Source organism: Taudactylus pleione, unplaced genomic scaffold (genome assembly GCF_031769625.1).
Source record: "Taudactylus pleione unplaced genomic scaffold, aTauple2 ptg000021l, whole genome shotgun sequence".
Taxonomy (NCBI): domain Eukaryota; kingdom Metazoa; phylum Chordata; class Amphibia; order Anura; family Myobatrachidae; genus Taudactylus; species Taudactylus pleione.
In genome coordinates this window covers 19,463,917-19,483,638 of record NW_028284423.1, presented here as the reverse complement: position 1 = coordinate 19,483,638, position 19,722 = coordinate 19,463,917, and positions in this window count along the sequence as shown.

The window sequence follows — 19,722 nt, the reverse complement described above, 5'->3', positions numbered from 1 at the left end:
CAACAAAGGAGCAGCGCCAAGCGTGCGCCTGTGTCCCATAAGTAAAGAGCTGGCTGGCTCATTTCTTAAAGGGTGGTGTAACCCACAAAGTGCACTACTCTCCAGCAAAAATAAAAAAATATTTTCTGTGTTTGTGTGCGCTTTAGCCGCACGTATATATCAATATAACATAAATGGAGGACCAAACTTTCTCAGATAAAAATAAAATAGGGAAAGATCAAGAACCACTTCCTCCTAGTGCTGTTGCTGCTGCTGGGAGTTGTTCATCATCCCAGAGAGGAAGTAGGAACATCACTACTTTTACTAAACAATTGACCCTCCAACAGTCCCTAGCGATGAGGATGAAGTACGACAGCAGTCATCCTGAAGCAAAACGTATAACTGTGGCCTTGACTGCTATGTTGGTGTTAGACGTGCGTCCGGTATCCGCCATTAGTGCAGTGGTATTTAGACAATTGATGGAGGTAGTGTGTCCCCGGTTCCAAATCCCGTCTAGATTCCACCTGCATCCTCAAAGCAACAGCGACAAGCGTGCGTCTGACTGTTAAAGGGTGGTGACACCCTCAAAGTGTGCTACACAAACAATAAAAATATTGTTCTTTTTTTTTCTGTCTTTGTGAAATGTGTGGGCTGTAGCCGCACCTGCATCCTTAAAGCAGCAGCGACAAGCGTGCGTCTGTCTGTTAAAGGGTGGTGACACCCTCAAAGTGTGCTACACAAACAATAAAAATATTGTTCTTTTTTTTCTGTCTTTGTGAATTGTGTGGGCTGTAGCCGCACTTGCATCCTCAAAGCAGCAGCGACAAGCGTGCGTCTGTCTGTTAAAGGGTGGTGTAACTCTCAAAGTGCTCCAAAAAATAAAAAACTATTTTTTTAATGTGTTTGTGACTTGTGTGCGATGTAGCCGCACTTGCATCTTCAAAGCAGCAGCGACAAGCATGCGTCTGTCTGTTAAAGGGTGGTGACACCCTCAAAGTGTGCTACACAAACAATAAAAATATTGTTCTTTTTTTTCTGTCTTTGTGAATTGTGTGGGCTGTAGCCGCACTTGCATCCTTAAAGCAGCAGCGACAAGCGTGCGTCTGTCTGTTAAAGGGTGGTGTAACTCTGAAAGTGCTCCAAAAACTAAAAAACTATTTTTTGAAGAGTTTGTGACTTGTGTGCGATGTAGCCGCACTTGCATCTTCAAAGCAGCAGCGACAAGCGTGCGTCTGTCTGTTAAAGGGTGGTGACACCCTCAAAGTGTGCTACACAAACAATAAAAATATTCTTCTTTTTTCTGTCTTTGTGAATTGTATGGGCTGTAGCCGCACTTGCATCCTCAAAGCAGCAGCGACAAGCGTGCGTCTGTCTGTTAAAGGGTGGTGTAACCCTCAAAGTGCGCTCCACAAACAATAAAAATATTCTTCTTTTTTTTTCTGTCTTTGTGAATTGTGTGGGCTGTAGCCGCACTTGCATCCTCAAAGCAGCAGCGACAAGCGTGCGTCTGTCTGTTAAAGGATTACATCGGTGACAGCATCCAAGTAGGCATGTCAGACAGTCCGTACCTGTACTGGCAGGAAAAAGAAGCAATTTGGAGGTCCCTGTACAAACTGGCTCTATTTTACCTGAGTTGCCCCCCCTCCAGTGTGTACTCCGAAAGAGTGTTTAGTGCAGCCGGGAACCTTGTCAGCGAAAGGCATAGGAGGTTGCTTCCACAAAATGTGGAGAAGATGATGTTCATAAAATGAATTATCAACTCTTCCAGGGAGACCAGCCTCCAGAACGTACAGAGGGACCTGTGGTTGTGGATTCCAGCGGGGACGAATTAATACTCTGTGAGGATGAGGATGTACACACTGAAGAGGGTGAGGAATCGGTGGATGAGGAGGATGAGGATGACATCTTGCCTCCGTAGAGCCAGTTTGTGCAGGGACAGATTAATTGCCAGCTTGTTTTGTGGGGGCCCAAACGAACCAATCATTTCAGCCACAGTTGTGTGGCAGACCCTGGCGCTGAAATGATTGGTTTGTTAAAGTGTGCATGTCCTGTTTATACAACATAAGGGTGGGTGGGAGGGCCCAAGGACAATTCCATCTTGCACCTCTTTTTTTTCTTTGCATTATGTACAGTTTGGGGCCTAGTTTTTCAAACTGCCATCCTGTCTGCCACTGCAGTTTCACGCCTAGATGGGTCACGTGTTTGTGCCGCCCACTCGTGTCGCTTAGCATAGTCATCCAGCTACCTCGGTGCAACCTTTTGGACATAAAAACACTATTGTGAGATGTGAGGTGTTCAGAATAGACTGGAAATGAGTGGAAATTAAGGTTATTGAGGTTAATAATAGCATAGGAGCAGAAAAACCTACAAATCCTGTGATTTTAGCTGTTTTTATGCTTTTTTTCAAAAAAATACAGATCCAAAACACAAAACCCAGAACCCAAAACACGGAAGGGTGGTTTTGGCAAAACCAATCCAGATCCAAAACACGAAGAAAGATCCAGATCCAAAACCAAAACACAAAACACGAAAAGTGGCCGGTGCACACCCCTAATATATAGTGCAACTATTGTTCCTACTAAGAGCTCTAGACAAATCTTTGAAGATGGTGTTTACCATTCTACTACTTCTATGTTGTGTTTTATAAGAAAATTGTATATTGCTGTCTATGTTGGGAGCTGAACCCAGGTCTCTGGGATCTGTGTGCAGCTCTTTGTTTCGTTGAGCCATTGAGGCTCCAGGATTCGACTGAGAGATTTAGATGTAATTGTTATCTCCTAGTAATCTGTGAGCGATGCCTTTTCTGATGTTAAATAGACTCCTCTCCCCTTTCTGCACAGATCCCCCCTCCCCTCACAGCACAAACACCCTCTTTCTTCACATCACCGACCCCTCTCAGTACAGACCCACCTCCTCTTACATCACTGACCCCTCTTTCCTCACATCACTGACCCCTCTCCACTCAGCACAGCCCCTCACAGCTCAGACCACTATTCTCTCTCCTTCCCTCACCTCTCACAGCACATTTCTCCCCTCTCCACTAGCTCCAGCAAACTTACCTGCTGGCCGGGGCCTGGGGACATTGTTTGCGCTGCGGACCTGTCCTGCTCCTGCATGGATCCTCCGGACCCTAGGCATCTGCTTGTGTTGCCTAGAAGTAAATCTGGCCCTGCAATGTAACATTATTTATATGGAATCTGGATACACTGGGGTATGGCCTGCAGCGTCACAGTATTTGTATGGATACACTGGGGTACTGCTTGTAGCATCAGTTCTTGTATGGATACACTGTGGTATAGCCTGCATTGTCACAGTACTTATATGGATCTGGATACACTGGGGGTTCGGCCTGCAGCATCACAGTACTTGTATGGATACACTGGGGTACAGCCTGCAGCATCACAGTTGTTTATATGGATATACTGGGGTACGGAAGCATACACTGGGATACGTAAAGCAGCGTCATAGTGCTTATATGGATACACTGGGGGGTATGGCCTGCAGCATCACAGTGCTTATATGGATACACTGGGGTGCAGCACAAAAAAACTTTTAAACTTTTTTTGACATCATTTTCTTCTTCTTTTCTTGATAGTTTTACAGCCCCCGGATGGACAGCACACTGGACAGACCCTGGATGCACCCCTGGATGGACAGCACAGCTCCCTGGATGGACAGTACAGCTCAGCCCTCTCTGGATGGGTCTCAGCAAGGAAATGGCACCGATCACAGCTGGGAGTGACTTTTAATATAACACTGTCATCATGAAACAGTGATATATAAAAATGTACAATGTTGGATGTAAACCTGCCTCCTTGATCATATTTTCTTGAGCCATGAGTGACGCACCTTTGGGGTTTCTGGATGATTTATATGTGAAGGCACAGGTGCAGAATACATCCAATAATATTATGCTACTTTTTGCAAATATTTGTGTGCATATTGTGAAATTTAAAGTGATTTGTTAAATATAGTACAGTAGTGCAAAAATACTGTACACTCGCAAAACCTTAGCGCGAGATCTGGTGTCACTCTAGTGAATATATGTCACGCTAAGAACAAAGTTGATTAAGGATACATCTGTATACTGAGGGGTTAGTGTAAACACATTATTCAGTAGTTTAAAAAGTAGTTGGCTGGTGGAAAGATAAAGCATGAGTTGTAAGAAAGAAAAACAAACATTGCTGGAATCATAAGATAATAAATATACAATATCAGCAGCAGCAGACTTTGGCCGGGAGCTGTTACCAAAGGGTGGTGACAACATACATGTAAAGCATATCACACTGTTGTTCTTTTTTCCTTCACAGGACTAGAATGTGATAGCAAAAAATGTAGGGTGTTTAGTTATCCTTTGAAAGGTCACTGTATTTCTTTAGACTTTCCAGGGTACAGTGATTAAATTGCAAGAAGGTGGATCTAGTCCAAAATCCCAAACTTTTAAAGACTGTCTTTAAAATCGGACTCTAGAAGCCAACGCAGCCAATGTGCCTATACGGATATGTTTGTATAATCTCCATTGTCATTAGGTGGCTTCTTAAAAGTTCTTGCTGACTCGGAGACTTAATTGATGGATTCATAAATTGTATATCATTTATTTCCCCTTGTGTTAAGGGCTAGAACATCTGGTTTTTTTTGTTGTTTTCTCCACTTGTGAGTAGGAACGTAAATGTGAAATAATGGGGGAGATAGAAATAATCTTGGAGAGAAATAAAGTACCAACCAATCAGTTTCTAACTGTCATTTTGAAAAATGACAAAAGCTGATTGGTCGGAACTTTGGGCCTGATTCAGCAAGGACCACACAGGGGAGAACTCACGCACCTGGCCGATGTTTTTGCTGTTCGCATGCATCGCACTGCACGTGTGCGAACTTGCCAGTGCGATCGGATTATGGTACGCAGACAACACGCAGTGTGTACGCAGACCCTTCCGAAACTGATTGACAGGAAGTTCCGTTTGTGGGTGGTGAGGGGGGGTGGTCAGGCAAACGCAGGCGCTATAACACCGTTATAGGGGCGTTCATAATTAAGGCAGTGTGGCGGCATACGCAGCCATACCGTAAGCTGTACACAGGAAGCGGCCAAAATCCTGCTGCAGGTCAGGTCAACCACTATTATGCTAATGGGTAGTGCAGAGCACAGTGAAAGTGGTCAGCACTACACAGCGGCGGCTGTGTGTTTGTTATAGCAGCCAATGAGAGTCAGACGGACTCTCATTGGCTGCTGCGTCCACGGAGGGAGCTGGCTGGAGCACATTTATGAGCTTCACCTTCCAGCTCCCCCCGCAGTGAGTGATGGGAGAGACATCATGATGTCTCTTTCAGAGTGCAGATGAGCGGGCCGGGAGGAGCGGACAGCGGTGTTCGCAGCAGGAGCGGGGATTCAGGTAAGTTGTGTTATTTTTTTGTGTGTGTTTGCGTGTAAGGGGGCATGGGAACTGGCACAGCATAAGGGAGGTGTTACTGGGAGCACTGCATAGGGAGGACTACTACTGGGGCAATGCATAGGGGGGACTACTACTAGGGGCACTGCATAGGGGGACTAGTACTGGGGGGGCACTGCTTAGGGGGACTACTACTGGGGAGCACTGCATATGGGGGATTACTACTGGGGCACTGCATAGGGGTGATTACTACTGGGGGCAATGCATAGGGGGGACTACTACTGGGGGCAATGCATGGGGGGGACTGCTTCTGATAGCCCTTCTGCTCCACGGGAGGTTTTTGTCCACCCTGAGCTTGCCTTAGGACACCTGCATAACGGTTTGACAGGTGTACCGCCCCAGTCAAACTCCCCACCTGCCACTGTGGGCAATGCATAGGGGGGACTACTACTGGGGGCAATGCATAGGGGGAACTACTTCTGGGGGCACTGTATATGGGGCACTACTGGGGGCACTGCATAAGGGTCCACTTCTGGGGGCACTGCATAGGGGGACCACTACTGAGGGGCACTTCATAGGGGGGCCCAAAGCATATTCTTGCACCTGGGCCCACCACTCTCTAGTTCCACCACTGGCATAAAGCCTTTCAGAATGTATGTTTATTTACATTTACAGTTCAATAGCTATATTATATAATCATATTGGAAAGTTTTAAACATGAGGTTAGAATGCCTTTAAGTCTAGTAGAAGCCACACCAGCAGTAATATCAGTGGCGTAACTACAGCCCCTGCAGACCCCGCGGTAGCTTGGGGGCACGAGGGCTTGTGGGGCGAGTTGGCTGCAAATTAGATGCAGACTAGTCGTCTGCATGGAATATGCAGAAAACGGTTCTCCAAAAATGGCCGCTGCCTAGGAGAAGACAGATGCTAGAGGTCCTACTGGACCTCTAGCATCTGTTAGTCACGCAGACAGGGCGGTAGTGCGGACCGCACATAAGTGCCGTCCGCACTACACTAGTATAACAAACACACAGCGGCCAGCGCTGGCAGCTGTGTGTTTGTTTTAGCAGCCAATGAGAGTCAGATAGACTCTCATCGGTTGCTTGTCTTGCGCCCACTGCTGAAGCCAGGCTCTTCCGGCTCCCGCAGTGGGCGATGATGGGAGAGATGTCATGACGTCTCTCCCATCATGCAGAGCGGGCCTGCCCGGGAGGACGCCGGACAGAGGAGCCGATGCCAGAGAGTTGATCAAGGTAAGTGGATTTTGTTTTTCTGTCTGTCTTGCGGGGGGGTTGTTTACTACTACTGGGGGTATTGCTGGGGGGGTTGTTTACTACTACTACTACTACTTGGGGCATTGCTGGGGAGGTTGTTTACTACAACTACTACTTCTGGGGGGTTGTTTACTACTACTACTGGGGGCATTGCTGGGAGGGGGGACTACTACTGGGGGCATTGCTGGGGGGACTACTACTGGAGGCACTGGTGGGACCACTACTGGAGGCACTGGTGGGACCACTACTGGGGGCAGAGGCGTCACTAGGGTTGGTGTCACCCAGTGCTATATCTCCCTCTCCACCAAAAAAAAAATCAGGACCAAGGTGCGCAGCTCCACACTCTCTCCCCCCTTACCAGTCATGCAGTCCAGTACTCACACTGCAGTGCTCCACCCAGAATGCCGGCGGGCATGAGCAGAGAGAGAGAGGGACTCACGAGATGATGACACATCATCTCACGGGACCTGTAGCTCCGCATCGGCGAGATACAGTGGGCACTAACTATGATAGACACATAACACAACAGTCCAGACCGAACAATAGGCTGGCCTGGAGAGCAGGGCCATTTCAATGGGCTGGAGCTCCCAGTGCGAACCTATAAAATATGCCCCCCCCCACAAAAAAGCTTAATATAGTAAAAGTGGTCTCACAATAAGAGGCATGTTAAAAGACTACCTTATGAATAAATGACGTTAACATAACCATAGGATTAGGGACAGCAATACCTGTTAAAATTTCCATGGTACACCATCAGTCATTCCCCCCCCCCCACAGGGAAAAAAACACTTTGCTCCCCAATAGAAAAAATAACAATGCTCCCCAGAGAGATAAATAACATTGGTCCCCCACAGAAAATAGCACACATCCCGGCCAACCATCCACCCCTTTTATGTCCCCCAGCCAGCCTGCTCCCCCCTTCTGTGTCTCCAGCCAGCCATCTCCCCTTTCTTGTGTCCCCAGACCGCCAGCCCCCTTCTGTGCCTCCAGACAGCCAGGCCCCCTTATGTGCACCCAGATAGCTACCCCCCCTCTGTGTCCACAGCCAGCTAGCCCCTTCTGTGACCTCAGGCAGCCTGCCCCTTTTGTGTTTCCAGACAGACTGTCCCCCCTTCTGTGTTTTCAGACAGCCTACCTCCTTTTGTGATCCCAGACAGCCTGTCCCTCCATCTCTGTCCCCAGCAAGCTACCCCTTCTTCTGTCCCCAGCCAGTCAGCCCCACTTCTGTCCCCAGCCAGCCACCCCCACTTCTGTCCCCAGCCAGCCACTCCCTCTTCTGTCTCCAGCCAATCAGCCCCACTTCTGTCCCCAGCCAGCCAATCCCTCTTCTGTCTCCAGCCAGTCAGCCCCTCTTCTGTCCCCAGCCACTCCCTCTTCTGTCCCAGCCAGCCACTCCCTCTTCTGTCCCCAGCCAGCAACCCCCACTTCTGTCCCCAGCCAGCCACCCCCACTTCTGTCCCCAGCCAGCCACTCCCTCTTCTGTCCCCAGCCTGTCAGCCCCACTTCTGTCACCAGCCAGCCACTCCCTCTTCTGTCCCCAACCAGTCAGCCCCACTTCTGTCCCCAGCCAGCCACCCCCTCTGTCCACTGTTGTCCCCAGCCAGCCACTTCCTCTTCTGTCCACAGCCAGTCAGCCCCACTTCTGTCCCCAGCCAGCCACACCCACTTCTGTCCCCAGCCAGCCACTCCCTCTTCTGTCCCCAACTCGCCACCCCCTCTGCCCACTGTTGTCCCCAGCCAGCCACTTCCTCTTCTGTCCCCAGCCAGTCAGCCCCACTTCTGTCTCCAGCCAGCCACCCCCACTTCTGTCCCCAGCCAGCCACTCCCTCTTCTGTCCCCAATCAGTCAGCCCCACTTCTATCCCCACCCAGCCACCCCCACCCCCACTTCTGTCCCCAGCCAGCCACCCCCACTGACCACTGTTATCCCCAGCCAGCCACCTCCACTTCTGTCTCCAACCAGCCACCCCCACTTCTGTCCCCAGCCAGCGACCCCCATTGCGCACTGTTGTCCCCAGCCAGCCACCCCTCTTCTGTCCCCAGCCAGCGACCCCCACTACCCACTATTGTCCCCAGCCAGCCACCCCCTCTTCTATCCCCAGCCAGAGACCCCCACTGTACACTGTTGTCCCCAGCCAGCCACCCCCACTTCTGTCCCCAGCCAGAGACCCCAACTGCGCACAGTTGTCCCCAGCCAGCCACCCCCACTTCTGTCCCCAGCCAGCCACCCCCACTGCCCACTGTTGTCCCCAGCCAGCCACTTCCTCTTCTGTCCCCAGCCAGCCACCCCCACTGCCCCCTTCTGTTTTTTCAGACAGCCTACCTCCTTTTGTGATCCCAGACAGCCTGTCCCTCAATCTCTGTCCCCAGCAAGCTACCCCCTCTTCTGTCCCCAGCCAGTCAGCCCCACTTCTGTCCCCAGCCAGCCACCCCCACTTCTGTCCCAAGCCAGCCACTCCCTCTTCTGTCTCCAGCCAGTCAGCCCCTCTTCTGTCCCCAGCCAGCCACTCCCTCTTCTGTCCCCAGCCAGTCAGCCCCACTTCTGTCCCCAGCCAGCCACTCCCTCTTCTGTCTCCAGCCAGTCACTCCCTCTTCTGTCCCCAACCAGTCAGCCCCACTTCTGTCCCCAGCCAGCCACTCCACTGCCCACTGTTGTCCCCAGCCAGCCACTTCCTCTTCTGTCCCCAGCAGCACTCTGGCTTCCCTTACCTTGATGGCTCCTCTCTTGCAGCAGCAGTGGCGGCGGGCAAGCAGCGGGCTCCACTCCACTAGCAGCGATGGGGGTCTCTTCTCCTCCAGCAGCGGCAGGCAGGCAGGCGGGCTCCTCTCATCCAGCAGCGGAGGCACAGGTTGACGCCATGACGTCACATGCTGCGTGCCTTCAAGGCGGCCGGGACGTGCAGCGGCTGTGGAAGAAGGTGGGAAATGGGCGGGCAGATCCCCTTCCAGAGACCATGAAGTGGCTAGCTACTGGTGTGCTCCTCCCCCTCTCTGAGGTTCTGCGTTAAGTGTAATGGTGGGGGAGTGTGCGGTCTTTGGTGTCACCCCCTTGGAGGGTGACACCCAGTGTGGCCTGCACCCCCCGCACCCCCCTTGTGACGCCACTGACTGGGGGCACTGCACTGGTGGGACCACTACTGGGGGCACTGCACTGGTGGGACCACTACTACTGGGGGCATTGCTGGGGGAGGACTACTACTACTGGGGGCACTGCTGGGGGGTTAGTACTGGGGTCACTATTTAAGTGGGTCTTCTACTGAGGGCATTATATAAGGGGCACTGCATAGGGGAATGACTACCTGGGGCACTGCACAGGGGGACCACTTCTGGGGGCACTACTGTATACTGTAAACTGTCTAGGGGGGGTGGGAGCACATTTTTTATTTTTGCACTGGGGGCCAAATTGCATATAAATGGCCCTGTAATTATTTAACAAAATGCCAAGGGGGGGGGGCGACAGAAAAATGTTTAGCAGGGGGGTGAAAAATTTATAGTAACGCCACTGAGTAACATGATGTCAGTGACTTATTAAATGATTACTGTATTGACAACTGTATTTATTACAAAGGGTGTTACCTTGTTTGTGATCAACTTTGTTCAAACAAGATTACATGATAATACTAGTCAGGTGTTTTTCCAAATGATATCGCCAGTAAATTGCTATGTTCTGTTTGTAAGAAAAATACTTCTGTTAAACTATGCAGATGAAGCAAAATGGCAGCTTTTCTCATATTAATAACTACAAATTTGTAAAGAACTATATTCCACTGCATAGAATAACTGAAGAGCATGTCTTATTGTACATGTGAAGAAAAATAATGTGAACATAGCATTTTGGGTGAGATGCACTAAGGGGTAAATTTACTAATATTCGTGTTGCTCCGAGATGACAATCTCGAGTGAAAATATAGTTTTCTTTACCAACACGGGAATTTACTATTGTTAAAATCGGGTTTTTCTTTCATTAAATTCGTCAGTGTTAATCATGCGGACAGCGGTGGTCGCAGCAGGAGCGGAGATTCAGGTAAGTTGTATTTTTTTTTTGTGTGTGTGTAAGGGGGCATGGGAACTGGCACAGCATTAGGGGGGCATTACTGGGAGCACTGTATAGGTGGGGTGGCCGCTACTAGGGGCACTGTATAGGGGGCCACTACTGCTGGCACTGTATGGGGGGTGGCCACTACTGGGGGCACTGTATGGGGGGTGGCCGCTACTGGGGGCATTGTATAGGGAGGACTACTACTGGGGGCAATGCATAGGGAGGACTATTACTGGGGGCAATGCATACGGGGGACTATTACTGGGGGCACTGCATAGAGGGGATTGCTACTGGGGGCAATGCACAGGGGGACCATTACTGGGAGGAATGCATAGGGGGACCACTACTGGGGGGCACTGCATAGTGGGGACTACTACTGGGGGCACTGCATATTGGGGATTACTACTGGGGCACTGCATAGGGGGATTACTACTGGGTGCAATGCATAGGGGGGACTACTTCTGGGGGCACTGCATAAGAGGGACTGCTAATGGGGGTAATGTACAAGGGGGACTACTTCTGGGGACACTGTGTAAGGGACACTTCTGGGGGCACTGTATATGGGGCACTACTGGGGGCACTGTACAAGGGTCCACTTCTGGGGGCACTGCATGGGGGGACCACTACTGGGGGTGCTGCATAGGGGGGCCCAAAGCATATTCTTGCACCTGGGCCCACCACTCTCTAGTTCCACCACTGGCATAAAGCCTTTCAGAATGTATGTTTATTTACGTTTACAGTTCAATAACTATATTATATAATCATATTGGAAAGTTTTAAACATGAGGTTAGAGTGCCTTTAAGTCTAGTAGAAGCCACACCAGCAGTGACATGATGTCAATGACTTATTAAATGATTATTGTATTGACAAATATTTTTATAACAAAGGGTGTTACCTTGTTTGTGATCAACTTTGTTCAAACAAGATTACATGATAATACTAGTCAGGTGTTTTTCCAAATGATATCGCCAGTAAATTGCTATGTTCTGTTTGTAAGAAAAATACTTCTGTTAAACTATGCAGATGAAGCAAAATAGTAGCTTTTCTCATATTAATAACTACAAATTTGCAGAGAACTATAATCCATTGCATAGATTAACTAAAGAGCATGTCTTATTGTACATGTGAAGAAAAATAATGTGAACATAGCATTTTGGGTGAGATGCACTAAGGGGTAAATTTACTAAGATTTGTGTTGCTCCAAGACGGCAATCTTGAGTGAAAATATAGGTTTTTTTTGCAAACACAGGAATTTACTATTGTTAAAATCGGGTGGGTTTTTTTCATTAAATTCAGCAGTGTTAATCCTGCAGAATCGCCCGTTTTTTTTACTTGAAGTTATTACACCATCGACTCAAATCGGAAGTACTTTTCATTCACTTCAGCATAACATGGGAATTTACCATTATTCGTTTTGTTTTATTCAGCCATTTTTGCAGCCAAAACGAGGAGTCAGTAGAAGCTTTAAATACACCGCCTCCTGAGCTGCAAGTTTCCATGAAACATACACAGATCAGTGTGATTTGTGTATGTTTCAGCATGGAAACAGTGTATACATGGTTAAAGTTAAAAAATAAAATTACGTAGGGTCCCCCCCAACAGGCATAACCAGTCCCGGTTCCTAAAAATACGGGAACAAAAATGAATTGGGTCCCCCCCCCCTGTATTTAAGGAACCAGCACCTGGCTGCTGAGTCAGTCCTGGTTTTAAATATAGGGTGAAAAAAAATGGTGTAGTGGTCCCCTGATATTTAAAACCGGCTAAGGTATAATGCCATAGCCAGGGGACTCTATCACCAGGTCACCCCAGCCAAAGCATTCACACCCTACTAGCTGGTCAGCCCAAGCTGGGGATCTCAAGTGAGGTGGGGACCCCCCTCTCCCTCTTTTTAGCGGTCGCTCATTGGCTGGTTACACGTGGGTCCCAGCCAATGAGTGGCTGCTGCATGTAAAGCGGACGATGATTGGCTAGCGGTCCATGGGAAATACAGATGACAACGGTCATCTGTCATTTCATGTAGTGTAAGTATATGTGACAACATATACTTACACATGTCTGGCATAGATCGGGTCAGTCGTGTTTTTATTTTGCTACGGAGAACTGCGCCAGGAATGAGGTCAGTTTGGGATCTTTCTTCCAGGTACCCCCATTGGAATTCTACTGGATAAGGGGACAGAACAGCTGGCAACAGGTAAGTACGTGTGAGTGAGGTAGGTAGGGGTATGTAATAAAGTTGTACTTTAGATGGTGTGTGAGTGTTATGGTTATTTAACTATTTTACAGCAGCGGTATGGGTCCCGGCTGCCTGCTTGCACTTGTAGTTCCATAAGTGCCACAGGGCAGGCATGCTGGCATCTGTAGTTCCACTTTAAAATACAATAGTTTCTCTAATTTTACACCATTATTACCCCCATACCCACCGCTTCAGGGGTGTGGGGAAGAACCCCGGGCTTCAGACTAAGGGTGAGGTGTCAGGAGAGGGGGGAGAACCCTTTATTGGGGGTCCCCACCTCCTCATAGATCCCCAGCTTGGGCTGACCAGCTCAGGGTGAAAATGCTTTGGCTGGGGTTCCCTGGCTGTGGCATTATACCCCAGCCGAATTTGAGCCTGGTGCTGGTTTTAAAGATAGGGGGACCCCTACATAATTTTTTTCACCCTATATTTAAAACCAGGACTGGCTCAGCAGCCACGTGCTGATTCCTAAAATATGGGGGGACCCTATTCATTTTTGTCCCAGTATTTTTAGGAATCAGGACTGGCTAAGCAACCCATTACATTACACTAACACACAAGCAGCCTGCACATATTTCACTGATATGTGCTGGCTGCTTGTTCGGGGGGGAAACTCGGGCATTAAACTCGGGTCTTTAACATGGACAGGATTAATCAATTCACCATCAGGCAACACTATCCTGACCAACATGGGAGGTTGGTAAATTCCCAATTTTTATTGTGAAACAAAAACGGCAATTTTTGAGCGTACCTATCCATGTTTAAAAACGGGAAAAATATCGGGACCAAAACGAATCTTAGTAAATTTACCCCTAAGCCTTGGAGATAGATAAAGTAGACAGAGATAAAATACCAACCAATCAGCTCCTGTCATTTTACAGGCTGTGTTTGAAAAATGACAGTTAGAAGCTACCTAATTGGTACTTTATCTCTCTGCACTTTATCTCTCTCCAAGGCTTAGTACATCTACCATCTCCTCTGCAATCATGTACAATACCAGTTTTCAAATTGTCTTAAAATAGATGTTGCCATATGAACACACTAGGGCAAACCCCTTTCACATAATTATTAGATAGAAATCAACAACTAAAATCTGGCATAGAAAAATACAAGGAACTGTTATCTTAAGAAATATAAGAAACAGATTGTGACCTCTCCTTCCCTAAATGCTCCGTATGAGAAGGAGAAAAAAATCCTACTTGCCTGTGACACAATAAAGTATAACGGATACTTCTTCCATATTCATGCATTAAAATGTACAGATGAATCCAAATAAGCCTTGCATGTACATATAAATACTTTTGTCTAAATATTTTCTTACCAAATTGGGCTCTAATGCTGACCATACAAGTAGCAATATCAGTTTTTCAATAGCAGGAGTATGTTTCTCGTTTATTAAGGTCCAATGGGACCTCTCTATGATGACAAGGAATGTAGATAATCTTAGGATATGAAATGTGTACAGTATGTCGCAATGTTGAAAGTGAAACTACAGAACACAACATTTTTCTAAAGAAACAGGAAATGGTCTCTTACAAATAAAAATCTGCATGCAAGTAAATAAAACCTTTTATAATCATATAAAGTGCCAATCTGCATGCAATCACATACACAAAGTGACAGATGTTTTCAGAGCATACAGAGAACAGTCACTTAGGCTGTGCAAACTCCATCCTTACTAACAGTATGGCTTTTATTTCACCAAGATAATCCAACATAGAATGTATTTCCCTTCACGTGGGGCTCAGCAGCATACCAAAATAATTTAGATAATTTTAAGAATGTCTAAATAGATAGTTGGTAGATGACTGCTGTCGATCAGAGGTTGTTACCTGTACAGTACATACTACATACTTTTCCTTGAGCTCATGCACATACATGCACAGACTCACAATAAAATGTGGTGGACCATGACAGACAAAAATACTTCTTATCGTAAAACACAGCTTGCAATGCACAATTATAACAACAACACATATCTTAAATGTACACAGTTATTGCTAATACAAACTCTTAACACCATCAACTACTAAAAACTATTACTATTCCCAATTACATTAACCAATCCTACATCCTCCTCTAGTTCTGAAAAATGCTTTCACTTGTACTGTTGAGCTATTGTGGGTATATGCCATCTCAAAAGAACTGCTACCAGTATTTTCTGGTGGGATCATGCTCTTCATAGCAACACAAACACATACCTCCCAACTGTCCCGCATTCAGCAGGACAGTCCCATTTTTCTGGGACTGTCCCGCTGTCCCATTCGAGGGCCACAGTGTCCCGCAGAGGAAGCAGGGGCGTAAGGAGGGTGGTTCCAGTGGAGCATGAGCTCCGGGCATTGGACAGATCAGAGGGCGTTGGCTGCGGGTGAAGTCTGACTCCAGCAGTTGCATAATAGATGATAGACTCCCGGGTGCCGGCTCCAGATGCACTGCTTTCTCTCCCTGATTGCCTCCTTCTCTGCTCCTGCACAGTGCCTTGGATCCTGAGAGCAGAGGCGGATTGCGCTGGGGGGAAGGTGCGGGCTGGACCTCTGTTCAGTGTTTTGGGTGAGTGAGGCTGCAGCCGCGAGCGCGGGGGAGGAGTTGTCACCAGCATTAGCCTACTTCTGGAAGTGAGGCAAGGAGCTTCAACGGAGGTCCCTGCAGCTCTGACACACTCAGTAAAAGGAGAAATAAGAGGGGAGCAAAGGAAGACAGAAAAGAGGGGTGAGAGGGAGACCAAAAAAAATGAGTAGAGCTGCCAACAGTTTATTATAATTATAATTATTAATAATTATTATTATTAACACTCAGTTACTTTTTGCACTGTCTGCCTCCAGTCCTCTTCTGCCTACCAGCATGCCTCTGTGCCTGTCTTCCTGCCCCCATCCAGTCCTTTCCTGCCTACCCTCCCACCTCCTTGCCCACTTCCAGTCCTCTCCCGACTACCAGCACACCTCCTCACTGGTTCCTCGCCTGACTCCAGTCCTCTCCTGCCTACCCACCCACTCACCTTACCTGCCTCCAGTCCACTCCCATCTACCAACTTGCCTCCTCAACTGCCCCTAGTCCTCACCCAGCTCCTGTCCTCACTCAACTATTCACTTGCCTCCCCATCTGCCTCTAGTACTTGCCCGTCTGTGACTGTCATTACTTCTTGAAAAGTACCCTCCGCAGCTGCTGCTGGTAGTGGACTGCATAAACATACATCCCCTCCCTGCCTTTATATTATCTATGGTGTGCCCTGACAGCCAGAGAGCAACTGGTAGGTTTGAGCTCCTGTTTTGGCAAATGTGGCCCACGACCAGTTTTGCAAAATTCAGTAGAGGGGGGCATGTAATAATAGCATGCTCCTCATTCTACACCTCTGGGTGGGAGGGGAAGCCCGGTGGGAAGCACATACTACTGCTCTGCATACCAGAGCAGCGGGAGAATAGATGGCGTGTGCATGCGCATGGCATCTGTTTACAGTGTAGGGGGAGCCTGGGGGCAGCCAGCACCCCCAAACACCCCCGCATTGACGCAAATGGGAGTGCCGCGAGGCCACACCCCATTTCCATTAAAGCTCCACCTCCTCTTGCACACGCACGTCTTGCGGCACACAAGATGTCATGAGTCCTATTACTGAAAAGTTAGGAAGTATGCAAACAGGAAAATTATTTTCCATGTTCTCTGCTACAGAAACTACCAAAAGACGAACAGCGTGGATGTAGTCAGGATCCCGAAGGTCCGGATGCTGATAGTGACAATACCGACAGCAGCATACCAATGGTCACAATCCCGACAGATCCCGATGGTGAGTATTAGGGTTCGAGTTAGGTTTAGGGTTATGATTAGGCACTAGGGGGAGGCTGCGGGAGGGGAGGGTTAGGGTTAGCCAGTGGTACGGGACGGTTAGGCTTAGGCAGCGTGACGGGATGATTAGGGTTAAGCTGCGGGGTGAGACGATTAAGATTAGGCTGCAGGTGGGGTGGGTTAGGGTTAGGGGGAGGGTTAGGGAAGGCGTAAGGGTTAAAATACTTACAAAAATTCATCTGGGATGCCGCTGTCTGTATTCTGTCCATCGGTATCCCATACCTAAGCCCAAATAGAGAAGGCATCAGCAATAAAATTTTAACTCACTGGGCCTGATTTAGAAGTGGGCGCAAAAGCGCATGCAGCAGTGCCTATTGAGGGTTTATCGTCTGCACTTTATGCAAATTGCATCAGAAACGCCTTTCACCCTCACTGAAAAGACCATTTTTATGTGTATTTCTAGCCACCTCCCAGTCACTGCCCATGGACAACCAGCATCTTTACACAAAATTCCAACACAGATGGTGTAATGGTTAGCTTTACTGTCTCACAGCACTGAGGTCCTGGGTTTGATTCCCACCAGAATCCTAACTGTGTGGAGTTTGTATATTCAACCATTGCTTGCGTTTACTCCGGGAACTCTGGTTTCCTCCAACACTTGAAAAATATACTGGTAGGATAATTGGCTCCTGACAAAAATGAACCCTAGTGTGTATGTGTGTCTGTGTACTTGTGGTCGATTGTAAGCTCCATGGTGGATGGGACTGATGTGAATGATTGAATATTCTCTGTAAAGCGCTGTGTTATAAGTATAAACAACTGGTAATAATTAGGGGTGAGCAGGTTTGGATTTCTGAAATCCGAACCCCCTCAAGACCCCCCGATCCGAGTCAGGCTCGACATTTCCCGCCTGACTCGGATCTGAAATCGAGGAAAAACGTCATCATCCAGCCTTCCGGGTCTCGCGGGTTTTGGATTCTATATAAGGTACCCGCGTCGGCGCCATTTTCTCACTCGGCTATGGACAGTGAAGAGGGAGGGTGGGAGTTAGGGCTGGCTGGGCTGTGTAGTGTAGTGTAGTGCAGTGTAGTGGTGTGCTGTGCTGTGCTGTGCTGTGCTGCTGTTGTCCATAGGGGCTGTGTCCACTCCTCCAAAGTCCATAGGGGCTGGCTGTGTTGTGCTGTGTTGCTGTTGTTCATAGGGGCTGTGTCCACTCCGCCAAAGTCCATAGGGGCAGGCTGTTGTGCAATCAGTTGTCCATAGGGGCTGTGTCCACTCCAAAGTCCTGTGCAGTGTCCCAGTCCTAAAGGGGTGCTGTAGTTTTGTCCAGGGGGTGCTCTGTCCATTAGGGGTGCTCCCCCAGAGTGCAAAAAAATTAATATTTTTTCTGTTTGTGAATTGTGTGCGCATTAGCCGCACGTGCATCAACAAAGTAGCACCAAGCGTGCGCCTGTGTCATAAGTAAAGGGCCAGCTGGCTTGACCGTTAAAGGGTGCTGTAACCCCCAAAGTGCACTCCAAACCAAATACAAAAATATTTCTGTGTTTGTGAATTGTGTGCACTGTGGCTGCACGTGCATCAACAAAGGAGCAGTACCAAGAGTGAGCCTGTGTCCCATAAGTAAAGGGCAAGCTGGCTTGTCCGTTAAAGGGTGCTGTAACCCCCAAAGTGCACTCCAAAAAAAAAAAATATATATATATATATTTTTTGGTGTTTGTGAATTGTGTGCGCAGTAGCCGCACATGCATCAACAAAGTAGCGCCAAGCGTGCGCCTGTGTCATAGGTAAAGGGCCGGCTGGCTTGACCATTAAAGGGTGCTGTAACCCCCAAAGTGCACTCCAAACCAAATACAAAAATATTTTCTGTGTTTGTGAATTGTGTGCACTGTGGCTGCACGTGCATCAACAAAGGAGCAGTGCCAAGCATGAGCCTGTGTCCCATAAGTAAAGGGCAAGCTGGCTTGTCCATTAAAGTGTGCTGTAACCCCCAAAGTGCACTCCAAAAAAAAAATATATATATATATATTTTTTGGTGTTTGTGAATTGTGTGCGCAGTAGCCGCACATGCATCAACAAAGTAGCGCCAAGCGTGCGCCTGTGTCATAGGTAAAGGGCCGGCTGGCTTGACCGTTAAAGGGTGCTGTAACCCCCAAAGTGCACTACAAACCAAATAAAAAATATTTTCTGTGTTTGTGAATTGTGTGCACTGTGGCTGCACGTGCATCAACAAAGGAGCAGCGCCAAGCGTGCGCCTGTGTACCATAAGTAAAGGGCTGGCTGGCTTGTCCGTTAAAGGGTGGTGTAACCCTCAAAGTGCGCTCCACAAAAAATAAAAAATTCTCCTTTTTTTTCTGTCTTGTGAATTGTGTGGGCTGTAGCTGCACCTGCATCCTCAAAGCAGCAGTGACAAGAGTGCATCTGTCTGTTAAAGGGTGGTGTAACCCCCTAAGTGCGCTCCACAAAATAAAAAATTCTTTTTTTTTCTGTCTTGTGAATTGTGTGGGCTGTAGCTGCACCTGCATCCTCAAAGCAGCAGTGACAAGAGTGCATCTGTCTGTTAAAGGGTGGTGTAACCCCCTAAGTGCGCTCCACAAAGAATAAAAAATTCTTTTTTTTTCTGTCTTTGTGAATTGTGTGGGCTATAGCCGCACCTGCATCAACAAAGGAGCAGCGCCAAGCGTGCACCTGTGTCCCATAAGTAAAGAGCCGGCTGGCTCATTTCTTAAAGGGTGGTTTAACCCACATAGTGCACTAGTCTCCAACAAAAATAAAAAATTATTTTCTGTGTTTGTGTGCACCTTAGCCGCACGTATATATCAATATAACATAAATGGAGGACCAAACTTTCTCTGATAAAAATAAAATAGGGAAAGATCAAGAACCACTTCCTCCTAGTGCTGAAGCTGCTGCCACTAGTCATGACATAGACGATAACATGCCATCATCGTCGTCTGCCAAGGCCGATGCCCAATGTCATAGTAGAGGGCACATACAATCCCAAATGACAAAGTTCAGGAAAATAACCTTAAAAATAAC